Below are 5,921 nucleotides of genomic sequence, written 5' to 3' on the forward strand. Positions count from 1 at the left end.
TAAACCCAATTGAGCATCTCTGGAGAGACCTGAAAATGGCTGTCCACCAACGTTTACCATCCAACCTGACAGAACTGGAGAGGATCTGCAAGGAGGAATGGCAGAGGATACCCAAATCCAGATGTGAAAAACTTGTTGCATCTTTCCCAAAACGACTCATGGCTGTATTAGATCAAAAGGGTGCTTCTACTAAATACTGAGCAAAGGGTCTGAATACTTATGACCATGTGATATTTCAGTTTTTCTTTTTTAATAAATTTGCAAAAATTTCTACATTTCTGTTTTTTTTCTGTCAAGATGGGGTGCTGAGTGTACATTACTGAGAAATAAAATGAACTTTTTTGATTTTTGGAAAATGGCTGCAATGAAACAAAGAGTGAAAAATTTAAAGGGGTCTGAATACTTAACGTACCCACTGTATATATATATATATATACTTATATAATTTCAAGATGGCGCCGCAGCCGGCCGCCTCGGGATTACGCTCCGTAGTGCTTTTTGTGTTTTTGTTGCTCTTCTCTGGTAACTTTTACCAGAGAAAAGCTCTTAAACATTGGACTTTCAACTACTCATACTATTCCACCGCTCTTTATTGACCTTGGAACTTTCCCGGAGTTACTAGTTGGAGAGCTGAAACAGCAGGGATTTCGCACTGCGCTCCCTTCAATCCACCTGGCGAATGTCCGCTCTCTGGCCAACAAAATGGACAAACTGCTGCTCCTCAACAGAACTAACTCAGACTTCTGCAGATCTGCCGCCCTCTGTTTCACCCAATCCTGGCTCACCGAGCGCATCCCGGACAGCGCACTTCATCTACAGGGATTTAATCTCATCCTCGCGGATCGCGAAAGGGAGCTCACGGGAAAAACACGGGGAGGCGGACTCTGTTTCTATATAAACGAAGGTTGGTGTACAGGTCACGGTGTTGAAGAAATCATGAAGCCTCACCTAGAGACTGTAAACTGTTTTATTCACTGCGGGAGTTTTCCTCGTTTGTTCCTGGTCACTGTTTACATTCCACCTCAGGCCTGTGTTAGTGAGGCGTTACTACACCTGGCTGACCAGATAACTCACTAAGTGGAGAAAAACCAGACTCCCTGCTCATTGTTCTTGGGGACTTTAACAGAGCAAACCTCAGTCATGAACTTCCAAAGTACAGACAGCATATTAAGTGTCCCACCAGGGACACTAACACACTGGACCACTGCTACACAACATTAAAGGACGCCTATCGCTCTGTTCCCCGTGCAGCCTTGGGACTCATCTTCTCCCGACACACAGAAAACTGAAATCTGCTAAACCTGTTGTAAAGACTGTGAAAAGAAGGACCAACGAGTCAAAGCTGGATTTACAGGCCTGCTTTGACTGCACTGACTGGAGTCTTTTTGAGGCTGCAGCCGCTGACCTGGACGAACTAACTGACACTGTGACATCTTACAGACATCAGTTTTTGTGAGGACGTGTGTGCCGACTAAAACCTTCCGCACATACAACAACCAAAAACCCTGGTTCACAGAAAACTCAGGCAGCTTCGTCAGACCAAGGAGGAGACCTTTAGAAGTGGGGACAGAGTCCTGTACAACCAGACCAGGAACACGCTGACTAAAGAGATCAAAGCTGCAAAGAGGTGCTATGCTGAAAAGCTAAATAACAGCTTTGCAGCCAACGACCCCGCGTCAGTGTGGAGAAGCCTGCGGACACTCACAAACTACAACAGACCATCCCCCAACACTGCTGGTACTCAACGACTGGCAGACAAGCTGAATGGTTTCTACTGTAGGTTTGAAAAGCCCAGTCACACCTCTCCCCCAATCCAACGCCATCTTCAAACAGTCACCTTCCCCCTCTGACCTCTCACCTGCTCTCAAGATCTGTGAAGAGGACGTGAGCCACCTCTTCCACAGGCAGAAGATCAGGAAGGCTCCTGGACCTGACGGTGTCTCACCATCGTGCCTGAAAATCTGTAGTACTAGTAGTGGGCTACTCGAACAAGACATTCATGGACAGAGCAGAAAATATGGATCTGATGCAATGCTACTATACAAGCAACCCCAGTGAGAGGGGTTATATGCAGGGGCTATGGGATATATGGATGCTTCGAAACCCATCATCAACACTGACAAAGAAACAACTTCTAGCTCAGTGTTCTAACATCCGCAAACGGCAGCTCCTATCACAACTAGAGATTGATGAAGTACAACAAATATGCTACAGCAAGGGGGAGCAAGGACGACAGGTCAGCGGGGAGATGTCATCATCATCCCCACACTAAAGCCATAACCGAGACCAATGAGCTCCAACTAAAAGCCAATTGCACAAGTCACCATCAAATGCGGCATATACCAAGGTGATGCACTATCCCTGCTGCTGTTCTGCATAGGCCTGAACCACCTCAGCCAGAGACTCACAAAGACTGGCTACCTGGCTAGCCAGGATCTACAGCAACGACATTGGAATGTCGTCCGGACTGGACAAGTGTGGTCGCATGGTATCAAAAAGAGGGAAGATGATCAGAACCGAGGGGATTGAACTACCAGAAGGCCACATTGCAGATGTTCAGGATAGCTACAAATACCTTGGGGTGCCGCAGGCTAACGGAAACCATGTACCACAGACAAATAGAAGAAGTGGCTGATATCCAGAAATCCTACCAGTGGCTGGAAAAGGCTGGACTGAAGGACAGCACAGAAGCACTAATCATGGCGGCACAAGAACAGGCACTCAGTACAAGATCAATAGAGGCTGGGGTCTACCACACCAGGCAGGACCCCAGGTACAGACTGTGCAAGGAGGCCACTGAGACAGTCCAGCACATAACAGCAGGGTGTAAGATGCAGGCAGGAAGTGCGTACATGGAACGCCATAACCAGGTAGCTGGCATAGTGTACAGGAACATCTGCCATGAGTATGGGCTGGAAGTCCCAAGGTCAAAATGGAAGACACTTCCTAAGGTAGTTGAGAATGACCAAGCTAAGATCCTGTGGGACTCCACAGGATCTTAGCTCCAGACTGACAAACAGGTGATGGCTAACCAACCAGACATCGTGCTGATCGACAAACAGCGACAGCAACATCAAGAAGAAGGAACACGAGAAGCTTGAGAAATACCAAGGGCTGAAAGAGGAGCTAGAAAAGATGTGGAGAGTAAGAGCAACAGTGGTGCCAGAGGTGATCGGAGCACTGGGGGCTGTGACCCCCAAACTGGGAGAGTGGCTACAGCAGATTCCAGGTAAAACATCAGAGGTCTCTGTCCAGAAGAGTGCAGTCCTAGGAACAGCTAAGATAAATGTAAATGCTCCGTTTCTAGTCTTTTTTTCATTCATTCACTGAGCCTAAGTGCTCAAACAGAAACTAACATTCACACACATTCATACACTGGCGGAACATCCGCTAGGGGCAATTCGGGGTTCAGTATCTTGCCCAAGGACACTTCGACACGCAGCCTGGGGGAGTCGGGATTGAACCGCCGACCTTCTGATTAATGACCAACCCGCTCCACCTCCTACCACAGCCGCAGACCCCTCAAACTCCCAGGCTTCCGAGCTTGAGGATGACACATACCACCCCACAAGGGGTGAGAGGGGTATTTTTTATATATATATATAATGTGAGGGCAGGACGCGCACGCACACACACACACGCACATACTCACTCACTTCCCGCTCCCTTCCAGCCTCAATTAAAATAAACCTCGCTATTATGCGTGTTTCTTCTACTGTTTAAGTAGCGCGATCAAGGGTGCACACTTGGTAGTTCTGCTCTTCTTTAAGCATACATTTAAACAAACATCAAACACTATGTGTCGAGATGCATCGCTGCTCTGTTTCCCATTCAGTTTGGCTAAACGGGAGTGTAACATTTCCGTCTTTTAAATAGCATGTTCTCGCGCACTTTCATGGTCATGTGAACTGCAAAATTATGGTTTTTGGTTGTAGTAATAATTTGTGATGTAAGTAACTGTTCCAGGGGAAGGAAAATGTTGGATATAATTATTGTTGAAAATATGTCAAAGTCTAATAGAGATAAATCCTTTTCTGAAGGTAGTAAAATCTATTTATTATGTTGTGTAAATAATGGTTAAGCCTAGTGGGAGGGGCTACTGTCTTTAAAAGTCGCAGCTTTGGTCTTGGCCTGGTTACAGAGGAGGTAACTAGTGAGTTGTATGTTGGGTTTTTGTGTTACTTTATTATTGCGTAAGTTATAAATTCTTTTTTTCAAATAGTTATTTTTTTTGTTTTGTTTTCTTTATGCAAGTTTTTTTCACTGTTTGCACCGGCATAATAAAAATCACGCCACTATTTTTCGACTATGCCTGTGTTTTCTCCTATTTTGAGGAGTTTGGAAGAGAACCCCGCTACATAGAAATTAAACAAAAAAACTAAACTAAATAAATCGTACATTGAAAATATTTCCTGCTTTTTTGACAAACAGTACAACTATTAAACTAACAAACACTAATAATGTTTTTCCACTGGTTGTTCTCAGTTTGTGAGGAAATACATTTACGTTTCTCCTGGTTGTAGCTTCAGTGTTGTGAAGCTTCATTTAATGTAGAGTTAACTGGTAGCTTGGCTCACTACATTTACAAGTGGCTTGCCCAACACTGTTTGCTGTAAACACTAGTTTTTATTATGAATACAACTGTTAAATATTTAAAGCAAAATGAGCAAATGTAGATGCATATAATTACAGTGTAAATGATTTACTGCTGAGAGAAACACCTTCTAGGTGCCTTTAATCTCTGTTAACTTCATCATTTAGCCTCATCTGTCTCTAAAATACAGTCCTTCATTGATATGAAATATGAAGTCAAGTCAGTTTTATTTATCAAGTGCAAAATCACAAACTTGTCTCAGAAAGCTTTACAATCTGTCCATCATATGGACTCTCTGTCCTCAGACCCTCTGTTTCTGACATATAAATTATACAATACCAGTTGAATCTGGTGGTCAGACTGATCTGGAAAAAGTTTAGTGGTTCATGTGTGTATGCTGGACAAAATGTTGATTTAGCAGGACAACATGCAGAGGACAATATTTGACATCCTCATTCTTCGTCAGACAGTGAAAGAATCCTGGAGACAGATGAGTTTCATCCTGTTTCTCTGTCACACTGACAAACTGAGGAACACTGCTTCATGTTGAACAGCAGTTAGGACTCATGTTGGATAGAAAATCACTCTGACTGTGTTTCTTCCTCCAGGGTGGACCATGGTGGAGAGCAGAGGTTAAAACCTGGTGTGAGAAAGTGTAAGTGAGGATTCAGTCTGACTCATGATGACAAAACAGCACACAGTCAGTTTCTCTTTCAATACAAAGTTGATAGTTGTGATATTTATTCATTCAAACATTACTGACTAAATGCATCATCATTAAACTTTATAGAAATGAACAACATCAGCACACAAACAAAGAATAAACCTTCAGATGTGTCTGATGATAAACTGCTGCTGTGTTGTGTCTCGTTCTCTCCATCAGATTTCTGTGAACTCACACTGGACACAAACACAGCACACAGAAAGCTCAAACTGTCTGACAACAACAGGAAGGTGACATATGTGAGAGATGAGCAGCCATATCCTGATCATCCAGAGAGATTTGACTGCTGGGAACAGCTGCTGTGTAAAAATGGTCTGACTGGTTGCTGTTACTGGGAGGTCGAGTGGAGAGGAGGAGTTTTTATATCAATGACTTACAGAGGAATCAAACGGAGAGGAGACCTTAAAGACTGTGTGTTTGGATTAAATGATCAGTCCTGGAGTCTGTTCTGCTTTGATGATGGTTACTCTGTCTGGCACAATTACAGAGAAACAAGTCTTCCTCTCTCCTCCTCCTCCTCCTCCTCCTCCTCTAACAGAGTAGCAGTGTATGTTGACTGTCCTGCTGGCACTCTGTCCTTCTACAGAGTCTCCTCTGACACAC

At 44.1% G+C, this 5,921-nt stretch overlaps 1 pseudogene; it reads left to right on the forward strand.

The window, feature by feature from the left end:
* Positions 1–5,921, forward strand: part of LOC123977517 — an 80,467-nt pseudogene that overhangs the window by 68,992 nt on the left and 5,554 nt on the right.

This window comes from Micropterus dolomieu, linkage group LG10, assembly GCF_021292245.1.
Source record: "Micropterus dolomieu isolate WLL.071019.BEF.003 ecotype Adirondacks linkage group LG10, ASM2129224v1, whole genome shotgun sequence".
Taxonomy (NCBI): Eukaryota; Metazoa; Chordata; class Actinopteri; order Centrarchiformes; family Centrarchidae; genus Micropterus; species Micropterus dolomieu.